Source organism: Ranitomeya imitator, chromosome 1 (assembly GCF_032444005.1).
Source record: "Ranitomeya imitator isolate aRanImi1 chromosome 1, aRanImi1.pri, whole genome shotgun sequence".
Classification (NCBI taxonomy): domain Eukaryota; kingdom Metazoa; phylum Chordata; class Amphibia; order Anura; family Dendrobatidae; genus Ranitomeya; species Ranitomeya imitator.
The window spans coordinates 476767750-476789442 of NC_091282.1; the positions used below are offsets into that span (position 1 = coordinate 476767750).

A 21693-nucleotide genomic window follows, 5' to 3' on the forward strand; every position below is an offset into this window, starting at 1 on the left:
TAAGGATTTCTTTAGACACATCAATACTGGTGGAATATTATAAAGATAGTGCACTTCAGTTTTTCACTACTCTTGTAGGTAAATATAAAAATGGCTGTTTTTCTCTTCTAGCAGTTCTCACTGTTGTGCCATTAATTCTTATTTTATATGTGGCCTTGGGATTTTAGATCTAATTGAACAACTAGCCCCCAATTGTCAGAGTCATTTGTTATTGCCACATGTTGTAGCTGACCACTCTGAAGCTATTATTCATTGTGTGTGCTCCCTGCATATTTCATGACTGATCTAGGCACTATCCTAGTCTTACACTGCACAGACCGTTAGTTTAATTTCGTCATGGCTTAAAGATGATCTCTGAGGATTCTGTTAACTATTACTTTAATCCAAAAAGCATTCAAATGTCTATAGGCACATTTGTACGCTTCTTTCTTCCTGCCAAAAATATGTATTTGTATTATTATGTTTAACTTTTGGTGGTCGTTTAATAGCCTCTTTAGACAGGCAGTCATGCAACCCCAGTTCCAAAAAAGTTGGGATGCTGTGTAAAGCCATGTTCACACGTTCAGTATTTGGTCAGTATTTTACATCTGTATTTTAAGCCCAAACCAGGAGTGGGTGATAAATACAGAAGTGATGCATATGTTTCTATTATACTTTTCCTCTGATTGTTCCACTCCTGGTTTTGGCTTACAAATAATGAGGTACAAAACTGACCAAATACTGAACGTGTGCACATGGCCTAAGGTCCCCTTTACATGTCTATATAAGACTGGTACTGGAAAAATCAGTATCGGTGTCATCACTGTTTTGGATCAGTGTTACCAGTAAAACCCGGACATGTCTCTGTGAAAAACAGGGACATGTGAGGAGCCCCACAAGTTATAATGTGTACATGCGGTACATGTGGTATATTTTATACACAAGAGATCTTAGAACGCAGATGAGAAGGTGAAAAATAGACATTTGTCCATTTCATTTTAAATTAATGTACTCATTAAGAAATTAATTGGAGCAGCACATCTCATAAAGTTGGTTCATGACCACGTCTGCCATGCGTAGCATCTTGTCTTCTTTTTTCAGCAATCTGTAAATTTCTGGGAAGTGAGGTGACAAATTACTGGGGTTTTGGGAGACAATGTTGTCCCAATCTTGTCTGATGTAGATTTCTAGCTGCTCAATAGTCCTGGGTCGTCTTTGTCAGATTTTTTATTTCATAATGTGCCATGGGGTAGCATGGTGGCTCAGTGGTCAGCGCTGCACTCTTGCAGTGCTGGAGTCCTGGGTTCAAATCCCACCAAGGACAAGTTTGTATGTTCTCCCTGTGTTTCCTCCATTGCTCCAGTTTCCTTCCACACTCCAAAGACATTAGATTGTGAGCTCCATCTGGCACAGCGGTGATCATGTCTGTAAAGCGCTGCGGAACATGATATATAAGCAACGCATAATTAAAATACTAAAAATATTTTTTCATAATAAAAGCTCTGGGTTGCAGGCGGTTAGTTCATCATCCAAACTCTTCTTCTGCAAAGCCATGCTGTTCTGATGGACGCAGTATGTAGTTATGCAGTATGTCATCCTGCTGAAATATTTAAGGCCTTCCCTGAAATAGACGTTGGATTGAGACATGTGTTGTTCTATAACCTCTAAGAATCTGAAATTTTGATTCACCTGGTCACAGAACAGTTTTGCATTTTACCTCGGTCCTTCTTAACCCCTTAACGACCGCCGATATGCCTTTTCACAGCGGCAATTAAGGGTACTTAAACCACAGTGCTGCTTTTTAACGGCGCTGTGGAAAAAGTGTATAGGACACCCCAGAGTCGGAATTTCTCTGGGGTCTTGGCTGCCAGAGGTATCCAACACCCCAGAGAACATGAGTTGGGTCAGATTTTACCGACTCTGGGATTGCAATCGTCGTTATTAACCGTATAACGGCAACCGAAAAAAAATGTCCAATTTGCCATTTAATATTTGTCTCCTCTGATGTGCGATAAGAGGGTCCCCGATCCCCTCCGGTACCTCCCGGTGTCCATGGGTCCTCCTGCTTCAACCCACGGTCATTTAGCATCTTCATCCAATAAAAAATGGCGGGTGCATGTGTAGTGTGCCCGCTGAGATCTGCCGGCCGGCACCCGGCAACAACAGGAGATTTTTCCTATTGGTTCATTTTGATCACTGTGATAGACCCTACCACAGTGATAAACATAAAAAAAATAGTAAATAAAAACCCCCTTTATCACCCCCTTAGTTAGGGAATAATAATAAAAAATATATATTTATTTCCATTTTCCCATTAAGGTTAGAGTTGGGCTAAAGTGAGTTGGGCTAAAGTTAGGGTTAGGATTGGGGCTAAAGTTAGGGTTGGGGCTAAAGTTAGGGTTAGGGTTGGGATTAAAGTCAGGGTTAGGGTTGGGGCTAAAGTTAGGGTGAGGGTTATGGTTGGGGCTAAAGTTAGGGTTAGGGTTCTGGCTAAAGTTATGGTTAGGGTCGGGGATAAAGTTAGGGTTAGGGTTAGGTTTGGGGCTAAAGATAGGGTTAGAGTTGGGGCTAAAGTTAGGGTTAGGGTTGGGGCTAGAGTTGAGGTTAGGGTTATGGTTTGGATTACATTTACAGTTGGGATTAGGGTTAAGGTTGGGGTTGTGGTTTAGGGTTGGGATTAGGGTTAGGGGTGTGTTGGGGTTAGGAGTGTGGTTAGGGTTAGGGTTGAGATTAAGTTAGGGGTGTATTGGGGTTAGGGTTGGAGTTAGAATTGAGTGGTTTCCACTGTTTAGGCACATCAGGGGCTCTCCAAACGTGACATGGAGTCTGAGCTCAATTCCAGCCAATTCTGCGTTGAAAGAGTAAAATCGTACTCCTTCCCTTCCGAGCTCTGCCGTGTGCCCAAAAAGTAGTTTACCCCCACATATGGTATATCGACGTACTCAGGACAAATTGGACAACAACTTTTGAGTTCCAATGTCTCCTGTTACCCTTGTGAAAATAAAAAATGGGCGCTGAAAAATCTTTTTGGGGAAAAAAATGATTTTTTATGTTCATGGATCTGCGTTATAAACTTTAGTTAAACACTTGGGGGTTCAAAGTTCTCACAACACATCTAGGTAAGTTGCTTGGGGGGTTTAGTTTCCAAAATGGGGTTACTAGTGTTTTTTTTTACTGTTTAGGCACATCAGTGGCTCTGCAAACGCAACATGACGCCCGCAGACCATTCCATCAAAGTCTGCATTCCAAAACGTCACTACTTCCCTTCCAAGCCCTGATCTGTGCCCAAACAGTAGTTTTATCCAACACATGTGGTATCAACGTACTCAGGTAAAATTGGGCAACAACTTATGGGGTCCATTTTCTCCTGTTACCCTTGTGAAAATACAATATTAGGGGCTAAAAAAATCATTTTTGTGGAAAGAAAAGATTTTTTATTTTCACGGCTCTGCGTTATAAACTTTAGTGAAACACTTGGGGGTTCAAAGTTCTCAGAATACATCTAGATAAGTTCCTTGGGGGGTCTAGTTTCCAAAATGGGGTCACATGTGGGGGATTTCTACTGTTTAGGCACATCATGAGCTCTGCAAATGCAACATGATGCCTGCAGACCATTCCATCAAAGTCTGCATTCCAAAACAGCGCTGCTTCCCTTCTGAGCTCTGCCATGCACCCGATCAGTGGTTCTCCTCCACGTATGGGGTATTAACGTACTCAGAACAAATTGTGCAACAACTTTTGGAGTCTAATTTCTCTATTTCCCTTGGGAAAATAAAAAATTGCGGGCTAAAAGATCATTTTTATAGAAAAAAAATGAATTTTTTTTGTTCACGGCTTTACATTATAAACTTTAGTGAAACAATTGGGGGTTCAATGTGCTCACCACAAATCTAGATAAGTTCCTTGGGTGGTCTAGTTTCCAAAATTGTGTCAATTGTGGGGGTTTCCGCTGTTTAGGCACATCAGGGGCTCTTCAAATGCGACATGGCGTCCTATCTTAATTCCAGCCAATTCTACATTGAAAAAGTCAAACCGCACTCATTCCCTTCTGAGCTCTGCCATGCCCCCAAACAGTGCTTTACCCCCACATATGGGTGGGGTATTGGCATATTCAGGACAAATTGCACAACTTTTGGGGTCTAATTTGACCTGTTACCCTTTGGAAAATAAAAATTTGGGGGCGAAAAGATTATTTTATATTTTATAAATATGATTTTTTTATTTTCACGGCTCTACGTTATAAACTTCTGTGAAGCACTTGGGGGTTCAAATTGCTCACATCTAAATAAGATCCTTGGGGGATCTACTTTCCAAAATGGTGTCACTTGTGGGGGGTTTCCACTGTTTAGGCACATCAGGGTCTCTCCAAATGCGACATGGCGTCCGATCTCAATTCCAGCCAATTCTACATTGAAAAAGTCAAACAATGCTCTTTCCCTGCTCTGCCTTGCACCCAAACAGTGGTTTACCCCCATATAAGTGGTATCTACGTATTCAGGAGAAATTTCAAAACAAATTTTGTGGTTCATTTTCTCTTTTTACATTTGTGAAAATAAAAAACTTGTTCTGAATTTAAATGTTTGTGGAAAAAAGTTAAATGTTAATTTTTTCCTTCCACATTACGGGTTTCACAGGAACTGAAGCATAGGGTTAATTAACTTCTTGAATATGGTTTTGAGCACCTTGAGGGATGCAGTTTTTAGAATGGTGTCACTTTTGGGTATTTTCTGTTATGTACACTCCTCAAAGTGACTTGAACTGTGAGATGGTCCCTAAAAAAAATGGTTTTGTAAAGTTTGTTGTAAAAATGAGAAATTGTTGGTTAATTTTAACCCTTATAACTTCTTAACCAAAAAAATGTTGTTTCCAAAATTGTGCTGACGTAAAGTAGACATGTGGAAATGTTATTTATCAACTATATTGTGTGACATATCTCTCTGATTTAAGGGCATACAAATTTAAAGTTTGAAAATTGTGAAATTTTAAAAATTTTCGCCATATTTCTGTTTTTTTCATAAATAAACGCAAGTAATATAGAAGAAATTTTACCACTAACATGAAGTACAATATGTCATGAAAAAACAGTCTCGGGCCGGTTTCACGCGTCAGTGGCTCCGGTACGTGTGGTGACAGTTTCCTCACGTACCGGAGAAACTGACTCACGTAGACACACTAAAATAAATGTGTCTCTGCACATGTCAGCGTATTTTCACGTACCGTGTGTTCGTTTGCAAAACATGGAGACATGTCAGTGTTCGTGGGAGCGCACAGATCACACGGACCCATTAAAGTCAATGGGTCAGTGTAAACACGTACTGTACACGGATGCTGTCCGTGTGCCATCCGTGTGCCGCCTGAGGACCACATGGAACAGCGCCACAGTAAGTGCTGTTCCCTGTGTGTGGTGCTGAAGCTGGCATTCATCCCTTCTGTACTGCTCGGCTGAAAGCAGCGCTTGCAGGAGAGAAGAGATGAAAAATCAAGTTTTTTTTGTTAAAAATAATGTTTGCCGTCATCTCCCGCCTCCCACCCCTATGGGAGGTGGAGCCGCATATTCATCACTGTAATGAGCGGTACCACGTGACCGCTCACACAGGACAAGCTGACGGCACTGAGAGGAGGCATCGCGGGAGCTGGGTGAGTATTTCTCTGCTAGCGGGTGGGCGCAAGGGGGGTGGGGAGGGGTGGGAGGCGGGAGATGACCGCAAACTTTATTTTTAACAAAAAAAGACTTGATTTTTCATTCCTTCTCTCCTGCAAGCACTGCTTTCAGCCGAGCAGGACAGAAGGGATGAATGCCGGCTTCAGCCCCACACGCAGGGGACAGCGCTGTCTCTCCTGCACGGTCCGTGTGGTCATCAGGCGGCACACGGGCGGCACAAGGCTTGCCGCACGTGTGCCACACTGATGTTCCACGTGAGCACACGGACACGTGGACACGGATAACTCCGGTACCGATTTCTCCGGTACCGGAATTATCTGGACGTGTGAGACTGGCCTCAGAATCAGTGGAATCCATTAAAGTGTTCCAGAGTTATAACCTCATAGAATGACAGTGGTCAGAATTGTAAAAATTGACCTGGTCATTAAGCTGCAAATTGGCTCCGTCACTAAGGGGTAATTGAGCTTTGGCCCAGAGAAGATGGCATTTCTCACAGATGGCAGCTTTTCACACACTGATGAATCTCTGACGATCTTGGCTTCTGACTCTGCCTGATCTTTTATACACAATCATGTAACAGCGGTAGTTGAGAACTGACCCTCTAGTTATTTTTAATTTCCGCTAACTTTTATAGCTTTTTGATGAGTCTGTCTTGTTTTAGGATGTGTCACTGCCATCAATTTCTCAATGTGTTAATTTTTTACAATTGAAAAATGTCTAAGTTTCAACTTCTGATCTATGCTTAGTTTTTGGTGTGAATAAAATATGGCTGCAATAGATTTCAAAATCATTGCATTCTTGTTTTCTTTACAATTTATACAGTCACAACTTTTTTGAATTGGGGTTGTATTTGTATGAATAATTACATTTTTGGGAGACTTTAAATAATTCAACATCATAGAAATGCATAATTAAAGCCTAAAATTTTGATTTCTCGGACGTAAAAAATAGTATTATAAATGGAAAATATATTTTGTATGCAACAGTGCCACCTATTGGCAAGTTAGTTAAATACAACTTATTGTAATTAATTTGCTATGTGTGAAATAAAAAATGTGTTAATTATGCAATACAGTGTCATGGAAGTTGCATAAATACAATAAAGTATAAAATATAATTTTTAGGTAGGCTTCAAAATATGCAGCATTTAATAAAAAAAACATGGTTAAATGGGTTGTCTTCTGATTTAAGTCTGCACTCATTTTGTGTGACTGCAGACTTCTGAATCCAAACAGCGTACGCAAAGCATGCTGTCAAGATTATGTTGACTGTACACCTACTGTACTGTTTGTTTTTTTGCTTGGAAATAAAATGTTAGTATCAGTATTAGGCCGGGGACACACACAACGTATAAAAAAACGGTCCGTTTTTGACGGACGAGAATCGCACAAATGTTACCAAAACAGTGATCCGTGTGCAGTGCGAGGATGCGATTTTCTCGCATCAAATGATCCGTATGACATCTGTGTGACATCCGTATGGCATCCGTATGGTGAGATTTTCTCACACACTTGCAGAATGAGCAAATAATGGCTGAGCCTTTCCTCTCACCTGTCCAATGCCTGAGAATTTCTCGCAAGTCACACTGATGGTCCGTGTGCTGTGCTATTTTTTCTCACCCCCATACACTTTCATTGGCGATTCTCGGCCGAGATACGCGGACAATCGCAGCATGCTGCGATTTCACTCGGATCCTGAATACGGCCGAGAAAATATCGGATGATGGAAGCTGCCCCATAGATTAACATTGGGACGAGCGCTAAGCATTTTTTTATCGCATTGCACTCGTCCGTATTACGGTCTAGTGTGACCCCGGCCTTAGGGATGTGAGAGTGTGCATGGTGATACTCGGATATCACTCGAGTATCTGCGTGTTCTGATGTGTTCAGCACTCGATGATTATTGGCTGGTGATCTGATATAATGCTTGAATCCCTGCTCTGCATTGGCGCTTGTTACACAGCCAATAAACATGCAGTTATTGCCTGCCAGTCACGGTAATGCTGTAGCCATCTTGATAGTGGCATTACTGTGATTGGCTGGCCGTATTACCTCATCAGGCAGGGTATATGACTTCATAGTCTGTTGCAAAATATAGCAGCTGCACCTGATCAGATTTTTTGGGGGGTGAAAAAATGTACTATAATCCCACTCATAAAGTATTACATAATTTGTGGTACATTTCTGTGTTATATAACACTCCAAAAAAGCCTAGAAAAAATGTGTCTGGATTCAATTACTCATCCATAGAGTATTAATGTGCTGTCTGTTACATTTTGGTGGTATATAAAACTCCACAGAAACCTTCCAAAACTTTTTATGGATTCAATACACTGTAACGCGGTTCTTGCAACATTATGGTGGTATATAAAACTGAAAATTTTTTTTTTATGGATGCAATGATTCATCTAAACGCTGTAACATGTTATGCTCCTAGGTGGCAAACGTGGTTCATGGATCCACTGTGCCACAGACCGGACTTACCCTGGAGGGGCATGACAAAGCAGCCACCTTGGTGTTTGCTGGAGCCTCTAGTGGTGAGGTCAGGCTTGTTTGGCAGGTGGCTGCCAGGTGCCACTCCAGTGTGATGTCTGGCAGTAGCTGCTGACCGGCAGAGACATCACTTCAGATACTCGGACAAATCAGGACAGCGACTTGGGACAAGTTCAGACAGGATGGCCTCACAGGACAAGTACAGACAGGACAGCCTCATGGGACAAGTACAGACAGGACAGCCTCTCTGGACAAATTAACACAGGACGGCGACTGGGACAGTTTCTCCCTGTGCAGACAAGTTGGTCATGGGGATAAGTTCACAGTTCTGGCCTGGAGATTCAGCCCCCAGGGTGGCAGGCAGGTATCGTTGATGAGGCCATGGGGTATGGACACTGCCGAGGAGGAAACAGGAAACAAGGGCTAACTATTGCATACTAGGGACTTGGGATACGGGACACAGGATACTATGTAAACTAAGGAAGGGGGACCTGGCAACATACAGTTACCTCCAACCACCTAACAGAACTTTAGGGGTTGCTCAGGCACCTACCAGAAGGGGAAGTACTTTTTATTCAAAATGTCCCCAGCAATTGGTTTGGAGAAATCATACAAGTGAATGCACATTTTACTAAATGCCTCCCAGCGGTTGCTGTTGGCATTTACCTTGTGCGCAATCTGCTCATTTAAGAAGAGGGGAGTGTGCGCACCTGTGCTCTAAGCACGCCCCGTGGCACAGTGTGGCATGCACAGAGGAGGAAGAAGGCAGGGAATGGAGCATGTTGGGGATCACGCATCTGAACGGGGTGATGAGTAAGCCGGCATCCCCGCATGGTGGCAGAACAGAACACCGTGCAGAGGCACCGTGCATAACGCTACCTAATGCGGTTCTTTCTACATTGCGATGGTATGTAAAACTAAAGCAAAACCTTCCAAAACTTTTTATGGATTTAATGACTCATCCATATTCTTTAATGTGGTATTTGTTACAGTACGGTGATATTTAAAACTGAAAAAAAAACCTTCAAAAGCTTTTTATAGATTCAAAGATTCATCCATATGCTGTAATGTGGATCTTGTTACATTATAATGATATATAAAACTGAAAAACCTTCCAATTTTTTTTATAGATGCTGTTGTGAATTCTGTTGTCGAACTCCCTCCTGTGGTCGTGAATGGTACTTCGGCGAGTTCTGTCCATGGACTCCCTCTGGTGGCTGTGAGGGGAGCTGCTGCTTCTGAGGTTCCTTGCACAGGTGACGTGGTTTATCCTTTGGTTGGCTGCTCTATTTAACTCCACTCAGATCGTTACTCCATGCCAGCTGTCAATGTTCCTGCTTTGGTTCAGTTCGCTCTTGGATCTTTCTGGTGACCTGTCTACTCCAGCAGAAGCTAAGTTCCTGCTAGTATTTGTTCATTGTTTCCTTGTCCAGCTGGTTATCATGATTTTGCCTTGCTAGCTGGAAGCTCTGGGATGCAGAGTGGCATCTCCGCACCGTTAGTCGGTGCGGAGGTCTTTTTGCACACTCTGCGTGGTCTTTAGTAGTTTTTTGTGCTGACCGCAAAGATACCTTTCCTATCCTCTGTCTGTTTAGTAAGTCTGGCCTCCCTTTGCTGAATCCTGTTTCATTTCTGCGTTTGTGACTTTCATCTTTACTCACAGTCAATATATGTGGGGGGCTGCCTTTTCCTTTGGGGAATTTCTCTGAGGCAAGGTAGGCTTTATTTTCTATCTCTAGGGCTAGCTAGCTCTTAGGCTGTGAAGAGGTGCCTAGGTAGAGTCAGGAGCGCTCCACGGCTATTTCTAGTTGTTGTGATAGGATTAGGGGTTGCGGTCAGCAGAGCTCCCACATCCCAGAGCTTGTCCTGTGTGAGTTTAACTATCAGGTCGTGCCGGGTGCTCCTAACCACCAGGTCATAACAAGATGCATTGATTCATCCTTACCCTGTAACGTGGCTCTTCTTACATTATGGTGGTATATAAAACTGAAAAAAACATTAAAAAATGTTTTATGGATTCACTGATTCATCCATATGCTTACATGTAAAGCGCCATGGCATAAATGGCGCTATGACAATAAATAATAATAATAATATGCTGTGACGGAGTTCTTGTTACATTACGATGGTATATAAAACGTGAGAAAAGCGTTAACAATTTTTTGGGATTCAATTAGTCATCCATAGAGTATTACGTGATTTCAGTTAAATTTTGGTAGTATATAACACTTCCAAAAACACTGAAAAAAATTTCTGGATTCAGTTAGTTATCCATACAGTTAATCGTGGTTTGTGTAAAATTACAGTATTTTAAAATGTTTACAAACTGCTTGGCCTAGTACAGTTCACAAAATATTTTTGTTCCAAAAATGTACTTTTTTCATAAGTACTGTATAACCGGCTTTGTGAGAAATTTCGTTTGAATGAAATAAAAAAAGAAAAACTGGCCTGCTACGGGTCTACAAATTTGGTTTTTCAAAAATTGACTATTGTCAGAAAGACATTAGAACTTGGTTTGTGTGAAATTTGGTTGGTTAGAAATAAATACTAAAATGGCCTGCTACAGGTGTACACATTTGATCCCATGGTACTCGGTCCCCAGCAGCCACTATTTATGCCGGTATAGCATCCCTGCCTTGTATCAGCACCTGTCCAGGACCATCATAAGTTACCTTAGGAAGGTGGTTACTGTGATTGTCCATTTAACGACCAACACGAGGACAAGTGCTTGTGGCCAGGAATGCTACATTTCCCTGATGGCACACTGGGTGAATATTGTGGAGGCAGGGCCCGAATCCCACCCTGGCATGACACATGTATTACCAATGTCGAGAATTGTTGGCTGTAATAATTATATGGGTACTACGGAATCTGATAGCATGGGATAAAGCCAGTCTGAGAGCAAAGTTGCAACAAAAGATGTATTTACTCAAAAACAGAAATGTAAACAGAACTAACAGATATTTCTGCAATTGTAACGAGGTCCTCAGCTCTATATAGAGAATCACAGCAAACAGAATAGCGAACAAAACATGGTACAGATATTCCTGCAATAGTAACGAGGTCCTCAGCTCTATATAGAAAATCACAGCAAACTGAGAAGCGGGGCGCGACCGCTAATGTGAACCAGTCCAGCAAGGAAATAATGTGGAAGCAAATAAGACACTTGAACGAGGAAGTCCAATAAAGTTATAGTGCAAATGCACACAGTACTTAAATGATGAAGTCCAGCAAACTTGCTCACACATGTGCACAGTACTTGTTAGTAGGAGTCCAATTGTTCACAGATGGTGCGTCATGTGAATGACGTCCTGGAAAAGAGAGGACGAGGGGAGAAAGAGGGAGAGCGCTATCTAAGCGTAGTAGATGAGTACATTTTTCTTGGAGAGAAAAGCACAGCTTGAATCTTGCTCACCTGGTGTGGTTGTGCAAAGAGGCACAACACTGGGAAAAGCTTTGTACACAAAGGAAATCCTTCCACTGGTGTGCTGCAAGTCGCAGCAGTTCCAGAGGCGAGCGGTAGCTGAATGGGGTGAAGCAGACCACCGAGTAGAGAGCAGCAGAAGCAGGGAGTTAGCCAGCAAACAGGCAGATGCTCAGGAGCCAGCAGCACAAAATACTCAAGCACAGGTGAACAGAAGACCCGGACTTAAATAGTCAGGACAGACAGGAAGTTCCATGACAGGGCGAGATCCAAGACTCCATCTTACAAAAATAGGGAAAAAGGAAAAAATGGGAAGAAAATAAGTCAGCTCACCAATCCCTCAACAGTGCAATGATGTCCATGCACGGAGCCGCCTTGGTCAAGGGCGTAGTCCAGAGCCAGCAATGAAAAAGAAAAAATAATCTCCAGCATGGATCTTCTAAAAAGTCAATTTATTGAAAACACTTTAAAATGCAAACATTTGCAAAAAAGAGATGGGGGTCCCAGGTGGTCAACGCCGACGCGTTTCGACCATCAGGTCTTAGTCATGGCATGACTAAGACCTGATGGTCGAAACGCGTCGGCGTTGACCACCTGGGACCCCCATCTCTTTTTTGCAAATGTTTGCATTTTAAAGTGTTTTCAATAAATTGACTTTTTAGAAGATCCATGCTGGAGATTATTTTTTCTTTTTCAAGACTCCATCTTGGATCAAGGCGAACAGACACCAGGAAAGTCCGGAATCCTTACATTGGCCATAGTTCTATCAGGGTTTACTCCACTTCCTACACCAGTTCCTGCACCCCCTCCTGTTCATCCTCCATCTCCGATGTGCTATCTTAGAGCTTATTGTCCACATCAGCTGGAAACTGGAAGCTATGCAGCACTGCCTCAGCGAAGCTGAAACAGGCTCTGCTGAAGCTAATTTGTCTAGTAGACAAACCGCCCACCATGGCAGAGTTATTGAAAGGAATAACAGACTGTAACGCTGGTGTAATACCCCAGGAAACCGGTTGTTGCAGTGGTGTTGCCTTCCTTTCGGGAAGTGTGATGACATGTCTGGAAGCGAGACGGATCCCTTTAACAGATCCCTTTTATGTGGCTTGAAGGAGAAGTTTTTTAGACTGGAGTTTGAGAGACTTGAGCTTGAGTTAGTCAGTCTGAGGCAGACAGTTGAAGCAGACAGTTGGAGGAGAGTAATCAGGAAAACTGGGGCCATGCAGCCACGTGGTGCTGCAGCTCCAGGCCTGAGAGGAGAAGCAGACAGCGTTGCATCTGTAGAATGTGCCAGAGGGAAGAAGCACAGGAGAATTAAGGAGCTGGAAGGGAGCTGCGACTGAGCTCCTTCTATGCTAAAGCGCAGGAAGCGGGCACTGAGAGCCCGAGGCTGTGTGGAACTGTATGTCCCATAGCAGAACTGGAGGGCAGAAGACTTCAGGTCCTCTGTCCGCACCCACACCTGAAGGTACAGCAACATACAGAGCCTGGAGTCATCTTAGAGACACCTGTAAAAAAGGCTCATGTTGCCTACCATGTGGGTACTGTCTTAGGACAGGGAAAGAGAGAACCTTGTGTGGAGCCATAGGCAGCAAGGGACTCACCTTACAGCTCGAGAAGAAAGGCTTACAACCTCACCCCAAAGGGGGATCCATAATCGCTTCCAGGCTGACTGGACCCCACAACACCTGTTACCGGTACCCTGGACTGTGGCCGTAAATCACCAGTAAACAGGTAAAGAGACTGCAACCTTGTGTCCTCTGATTATTTCTGGCACCACACCATCTTCTCCAGCTAAATACACCAGGATGCCTGGGGACCCAGCTTCACCTGTGGGAAGCCATACCATCCTTGCTGCAGTACCATCTCTCCCCAGAGAACCCCTTTAAGAAGCGTCGGTCACCCTGACCGAATACCACAGGTGAAATGCCCAACTTGGTAGTTGAGTGGTTTCTGAAAACCTACCCAGATTTGCCAGAGCTTCTGGTCGAGGTATGCCACGTCAGCGCTCATTTACAAAAGTCACCGACAGCTGAAATCACTCTGGCAGTACTGCTCGGACCTGACACCCAAGATGGTGCACCACCTCATTATGGGTGTCAAGTCCGAGCAATCCTACATGAACAGTTTCCTGGAAAGTGGATTGGTCGTCGTGGGCCAGTTAAATGGCTACCAAAGTCTCCCAATCTGACCCCTTAAGACTTTTATCTTTGGGGTCATCTGAAGCAAATTGTCTATGCTGTGAAGATACGAGATGTGCAGCATTAGAAATAATGGATACTGGAAGCCTGTGCTAGCATTTGTTCTGTGGTGTTACTATCAAGAGTGTGACAAGAGTGGGAGAAGAGGATTGCATTGACATTCCAACACAATGGCAAGCACTTTGAACACATTTTATAAGTGCGCATATAATGGAAAGGGGGCACCACGGATCATGGGATACCACCAGGACCTGAGACATATGAGCATACACAAAAAGAGAAACAGACAAGGTCCTAAGAAAGGGGATCACCACAACAAGGATATGGCAAAAAATATATACACAGCTTTATTGAAATATATATATACAAACAAGGGTAACAAACACATAGACATATAAAAACACTTAAAAAGCATACAAATGCTATACACAACAGCCCCTAATACGGCCGTACCCCACATAGGACTCGAGTCATATACACATAATGTAATAACCTAGAACCAAATTGCTCATAGAATGAAAGAAATAGGCCAAGCTATCTAGGCACTCCCCTGGGTACTACAAATGGAAACAGACCACTGATAATGTGAATGCAAAATAGCAAAAGTATAAAGCCCACATAGACATACAAATCCCTGCACTACAAGTGCTAGATAAGGGACACACATACACAAACCTGCCTAGCATGTAGAGACGACAGGTGTGTACAAAACGGTACATAAATGTCAAGCAGCAAAAAGTATCAGCATAATACCTCAATAGCATGTGACCAACAATCTAACATGCCACTATACAGAAAAATAGCACCAAGATAGTATAAGCTGTAGAGATAGCATATTACCCAGGGCACATAATGCCCAAGCCTATAGCGCCTGGAAAAAGAGTCCTAATGTGGGCTACAAGGAGACCCAACGCGTATCGCCACCACACCGGGCAGCTTCGTCAGGGGTAATCTAAAGACCAAGTGCTTGCCCCTTATATAACAAATAAATAAGGACTCTTTTTCCAGGCGCTATAGGCTTGGGCATTATGTGCCCTGGGTAATATGCTATCTCTACAGCTTATACTATCTTGGTGCTATTTTTCTGTATAGTGGCATGTTAGATTGTTGGTCACATGCTATTGAGGTATTATGCTGATACTTTTTGCTGCTTGACATTTATGTACCGTTTTGTACACACCTGTCGTCTCTACATGCTAGGCAGGTTTGTGTATGTGTGTCCCTTATCTAGCACTTGTAGTGCAGGGATTTGTATGTCTATGTGGGCTTTATACTTTTGCTATTTTGCATTCACATTATCAGTGGTCTGTTTCCATTTGTAGTACCCAGGGGAGTGCCTAGATAGCTTGGCCTATTTCTTTCATTCTATGAGCAATTTGGTTCTAGGTTATTACATTATGTGTATATGACTCGAGTCCTATGTGGGGTACGGCCGTATTAGGGGCTGTTGTGTATAGCATTTGTATGCTTTTTAAGTGTTTTTATATGTCTATGTGTTTGTTACCCTTGTTTGTATATATATTTCAATAAAGCTGTGTATATATTTTTTTGCCATATCCTTGTTGTGGTGATCCCCTTTCTTAGGACCTTGTCTGTTTCTCTTTTTGTGTATGCACATTTTATAAGTGGTCATAAACTTGTAAATAACTCATGAAGAATAAAGTTACATTAACGCCTTAGTGACAGAGCCAATTTGGTACTTAATGACCGAGCCAATTTTTACAATTCTGACCACTGTCACTTTATGAGGTTATAACTCTGGAACGCTTTAACGGATCCCGCTGATTCTGAGATTGTTTTTTCGTGACATATTGTACTTCATGTTAGTGGTAACATTTCTTTGATATTACTTGCGATTATTTATGAAAAAAACGGAAATATGGCGGAATTTTTTAAAATTTTGCAATTTTCAAACTTTGTATTTTTATGCCCTTAAATCAGAGAGATATGTCACGAAAAATAGTTAATAAATAACATTTCCCACATGTCTACTTTACATCAGCACAATTTTGGAAACAAAATTTTTTTTTGTTAGGGAGTTATAAGGGTTAAAAGTTGACCAGCAATTTCTCATTTTTACACCATTTTTTTAGGGACCACATCACATTTGAAGTCCTTTTGAGGGGTCTATATGATAGAAAATAACGAAGTGTGATACCATTCTAAAAACTACACCCCTCAAGGTTCTCAAAACCACATTCAAGATGTTTATTAACCCATTACGTGCTTCACAGGAACTGAAACAATGTGGAAGGAAAAAATGAACATTTAACTTTTTTTTGCAAATATCTTAATTCAGAACCATTTTTTTTATTTTCACATGTGTAAAAACAGAAATGTAACAATAAATTTTGTTATGCAATTTCTCCTGAATACGCCAATACCCCATATGTGGGGGTAAATCACTGTTTGGGCGCACCGCAGAGCTTGGAAGTGAAGGAGCGCCGTTGACTTTTTCAATGCAGAATTGGCTGGAATTGAGATCGGACGCCATGTCACGTTTAGAGAGCCCCTGATGTACCTAAACAGTGGAAACTCCCCACAAGTGACACCATTTTGGAAACTAGACCCCTTAAGGAACTTATCTAGATGTGTGGTGAGCACTTTGAACCCCCAAGTGCTTCGCGGAAGTTTATAACGTAGAGCCGTGAAAATAAAAAATCGCTTTTGTTTACACAAAAATGATCTTTTCACCCACAAATTTTTATTTTCACAAGGGTAACAGGAGAAATTAGAACACAAAAGTTGTTGTGCGATTTCTCCTGAATACGTCGATACCCCATATGTGAGGGTAAACCACTGTTTGGGCGCACCGCAGAGCTTGGAAGGGAAGGAGTGCCGTTTTACTTTTTCAATGTAGAATTGTCTGGAATTGAGATCGGACGCCATGTTGCGTTTGCAGAGCCCCTGGTGTGCCTAAACAGGGGAAACCCCCCACAAGTGAAACCATTTTGGAAACTAGACCCCTTAAGGAACTTATCTAGATGAGTGGTGAGCACTTTGAACCCCCATGTGCTTCACAGAAGTTTATGACGTAGAGCCGTGAAAATAAAAAATCGCATTTTTTCTACAAAAATGATCTTTTTGCCCCCAAATTTTTATTTTCACAAGGGTAACAGGAGAAATTAGACCACAGAAGTTGTTGTGCAATTTCTTTTGAGTATGTCGATACCCAATATGTGGGGGTAAACCACTGTTTGGGCGCACCGCAGAGCTTGGAAGAGAAGGAGTGCCGTTTTACTTTTTCAATGTAAAATTGGCTGGAATTGAGATTGGATGCCATGTCGCGTTTGGAGAGCCCCTGATGTGCCTAAACAGTGGAAACCCCACACAAGTGACACCATTTTGGAAACTAGACCCCTTAAGGAACTTATCTAGATGTGTGGTGAGAACTTTGAATGCCCAAGTGCTTCACAGAAGTTTAGAATGTAGAGTCGTGAAAATAAAAAATATTTTTTTTTCCACAAAAAAGATTTTTTAGCTCCCAAGTTTTTATTTTCACAAGGGTAACAAGAGAGATTGGACCCCAAAAGTTGTTGTCCAATTTGTCCTGAGTATGCTGCTACCCCATATGTGGGGTAAACCACTGTTTGGGCGCACGGCAGAGCTCGGAAGGAAGGAGCTCCATTTTGGAATGCAGACTTTGATAGAATAGTCTGCGGGCGTTATGTTGCGTTTGCAGAGCCCCTGATGTACCTAACCAGTAGAAACCCTCCACAAGTGACCCCATTTTGGAAACTAGACCCCCCAAGGAACTTATCTAGATGTGTGGTGAGAACTGTGAATGCCCAAGTGCTTCACAGAAGTTTAGAATGCAGAGTCGTGAAAATAAAAAATATATTTTTTTTCCACAAAAAAGATATTGTAGCCCCCAAGTTTTTATTTTCACAAAGGTAACAGGAGAAATTGGACTGCAGTAGTTGTTGTGCAATTTATCCCGAGTACGCTGATGCGCCATATGTGGGGGTAAACCACTGTTTGGGTGCACGGCAGAACTCGGAAGGGAAGGAGCGCCGTTTTGGAATGCAGACTTTGATAGAATGGTCTGTGGGCGTTATGTTGCGATTGCAGAGCCCCTGATGTACCTAAACAGTAGTAACCCCCCACAAGTGACCCCATTTTGGAAACTAGACCCCCCAAGGAACTTATCTAGGTGTGGTGAGAACTTTGAATGCCCAAGTGCTTCACAGAAGTGTAGAATGCAGAGTGGTGAAAATAAAAAATATTTTTTTTTTCCACAAATAAGATATTGTAGCCCCCAAGTTTTTATTTTCACAAGGGTAACAGGAGAAATTGGACCACCACAGTTGTTGTTCAATTTATCCTAAGCACGCTGATGCCCCATATGTGGGGGTAAACCACTGTTTGAGCGCACGGCAGAGCTCGGAAGAGAAGGAGCGCCGTTTTGGAATGCAGACTTAGATAGAATGGCCTGTGGGCGTTATGTTGTGTTTGCAGAGCCCCTGATGTACCTAAACAGTAGTAACCCCCCACAAGTGACCCGGTTTTGGAAACTGGACCCCCCAAGGAACTTATATAGATGTGTGGTGAGAACTTTGAATGCCCAAGTGCTTCACAGAAGTTTATAATGCAGAGTCATAAAAATAAAAAATATATTTTTTTTCCACAAAAAAGATTTTGTAGCCCCCAAGTTTTTATTTTCACAAGGGTAACAAGAGAAATTGGACCCCAGAAGTTGTTGTCCAATTTATCCCGAGTACGCTGATGCCCCATATGTGGGGGTAACCCACTGTTTGGGCGCACGGCAGAGCTCAGAAGGGAGGGAGCACCATTTGACTTTTTGAGCGCAAAATTGGCTGTCGTGTTTGGAGACCCCCTGATGTACTTAAACGGTGGAAACCCCCCAATTCTAGCTCAAACCCTAACCCCAACACACCCCTAACCCTAATCCCAACCCGATCCATAATCCTAATCACTAACCCTAACGATAATCACAACCCTTACCCCAAAACAACCCTAATGTCAACCCTAACCATAACCCTAATCAAAACCCTAAATCCAACACACCCCTAATCCTAATCTCAACCCTAACCTCAAACCTAACCCTAATCCCAATACACCCCTAATCACAACCCTAACCCTAATCCCAAACCTAACCCTAATCCCAAGCGTAACCCTAATGCCAACCCTAACCCTAATCCAAACCCTAACCCTAATCCCAACTCTAACCCTAACTTTAGCCCCAACCCTAGCCCTAACTTTAGCCCCAACCCTAACCCTAGCCCTAAGGCTACTTTCACACTTGCGTCGTTTGGCATCCGTCGCAATCTGTCGTTTTGGACAAGAAACGGATCCTGCAAATGTACCCGCAGGATGCGTTTTTTGCCCATAGACTTGTATTGCCGACGGATAGTGATGGATGGCCACACGTCGCGTCCGTCGTGCACTGGATCAGTGTTTTGGCGGACCGTCAGTACAAAAAAACGTTCAATGTAACGTTTTTTTGTACGTCGCATCCACCATTTCTGACCGCGCATGTGTGGCCGTAACTCCGCCCCCTCCTCCCCAGGACATAGATTGGGCAGCGGATGCGTTGAAAAACTACATCCGCTGCCCACGTTGTGCACAATTTTCACAACGTGCGTCGGCATCTCGGGCCGATGCATTGTGAAGGCCCCGTACCGACGTAACGACGTAAGTGTGAAAGAAGCCTAACCCTAAATTTAGCGCCAACCCTAACCCTAAATTTAGCCCCAACCCTAACCCTAAATTTAGCCCCAACCCTAACCCTAAATTTAGCCCTAACCCTAATCCTAGCCCTAACCCTAGCCCTAACCCTAGCCCTAGCCCTAACCCTAGCCCTAACCCTAGCCCTAACCCTAGCCCTAACCCTAGCCCTAACCCTAACCCTAATTTTAGCGCCAACTGCTCTTCTCCTGCCGGCCGGCAGATGGAGACAGATGGCGGGCGCACTGCGCATGCGCCCGCCATTTTCTTTTCCCCGGCGGCCAGGAGCAGCAGGAGGACCCAGGGACACCGGTGAGTATGATAGGGTCCCCGAATCCCCTTATTTCTCTGTCCTCTGATGTGCGATCACATCAGAGGACAGAGAATTACACTTTGCTTTTTTTTTTTTGCGGTCGCCGGTAAACAGTTAATTACTGGCGATCACAAAACAGGGGTCGCTAAAACCGACCCCGATCAAGCATTTTGGGGTCTCGGCTACCCCCGGTAGCCGAGACCCCAAAGATTCTCCCGGGGCCAGCCGGCGGGCGCACTGCGCATGTGCCCGCCATTTTGAAGATGGCGGCGCCCATCGGGAGCCACGAGAAGCACCGGGGGAGACAGGTGAGTATCGGGGGGCGATCGGGGACCCCTTTTCTCTGTCCTCTGATGTGCGATCACATCGGAGGACAGAGAAATTAAAAAGAAATCGCGTTTTTTTTTTGCGATCGCTGGTAAACGGTTAATTACCGGCGATCGCAAATGCGGGGTCGGTACAAAACCCCCCGAATCATGTTCTCTGGGGTCTCGGCTACCCCCGGCAGCCGAGACCCCGGAGAAAATCTGACTCTGGGGGGCGCTGTTCACTTTTTCCACAGCGCCGTTAATTAACGGCGCTGTGGTTTAAGTACCCTTAGCGGCCGCCGTTAAAAGGCGTATCGGCGGTCGCTAAGGGGTTAAAACCAAGCACACCATTGTTTTTCTTGTGAAATTCTCAATAAGTTTGATGTGTCACATGACCCTCTTCCCATTGAAAAAAATAAAGCTGGATCCACAATGGCCAACTTCAAAATGGCCACCATCCATCTTGAAAAGTTTTTCCCCTCCCATATACTAATGTGCCACAAACAGGAAGTTGATATCACCAACCATTACCATTTTATTTAGGTGTATCTATATAAATGGCTAACCCTGTATATATATATATATATATATATATATATATTTAGATCAGTAATTTCACGATAAGGATAAGGTAAGACTTTATTATGGAGCGCCCCCAGACACAGGGCCACAAGTCACTCGGTACCGGTCCCTTCTCCTTCAGTTCTGCGGTTGTCACGGTGGCTGGACCCGGTCGTGACCCTGCTAAGGGGCGTCCAATGAAAGTGGTAGGACAGTCTGTCAGGGGTTCGTGATGCCACCTGTGGTGTTCGGTCAGGGTGACCGACGCTGCTGTGGGGTCCGCTGGGGTGATGGAATGGCAGCTGGATGGTGTACCTTCCCACAGGTGAAGTATGTCCTCAGGGCTTCCCAGTAAGGTGGATGGTGATGGTGTGAGGTGCAGGCAATAACGAGGACACAGGGTTGCAATCTCTTTACCTTTTACTGAAGGCTTCAGTACGCTCAGTCCAGAGCACGTTCAACCGGGCTATCAGAGACCGGCCGGTCCGATGGGCACATCCAGAGTTTCCCTCGCAGATGGAAATCATTGCCTACCAATAGCGCCTGTGTGTTGTAGTCCTACCCTGCTGAGCATTCGGAATAGTCCTCACAACTGCTGTTCTCTTTCTGTTCGTTCTCTACAGCTCTCTCTCTCTCTCGTTCATTGGTTCCAGTTGTTGCTAGTTTCTAACGTCCCCCAGATAAAGTATGGCTAGGACGCCACCCGTTTGACGGGAAGGCTTGGAGGTCTTCCGGGACCCTAGAGACGCCCCTCTCCCAATGTTGCCCCCTATGTCTTTGTAGGTGTAAAAGGTAGACAGCCAACCTATAATCAACTGTCCAACGGAATTTGAAGTAAGGCCTGAAGTCAGTTAGTCCGACTACGCGCCTCAGTAAGATGTTGCCTTCCTCTCTCAGCACGACTCTTACTGGCTCTCCTCTGTGCTGATCTCGTTTACACTGTTCCACAATATTCTTCCCCTCTTATCTCTTCTTTAGGCCATGTTCACACAGTGCGTTTTTTACTGCGGAACCGCAGCGGTATTGCCGCTGCGGTTCCGCAGCAGTTTTCCATGCAGGGTACATAAC

General features: G+C 43.7%; 1 long non-coding RNA gene across 1 annotated transcript in view; it reads left to right on the forward strand.

The window, feature by feature from the left end:
* Nucleotides 1-9297: 9297 nt before the first annotated feature.
* LOC138657884 (uncharacterized) overlaps nucleotides 9298-21693 on the forward strand; it is a 172791-nt gene continuing 160395 nt past the window's right edge. Inside the window, exon 1 of the long non-coding RNA XR_011317239.1 lies at nucleotides 9298-9389. This is a non-coding gene — a long non-coding RNA (uncharacterized lncRNA). The remainder of the gene's footprint in view (nucleotides 9390-21693) is intronic.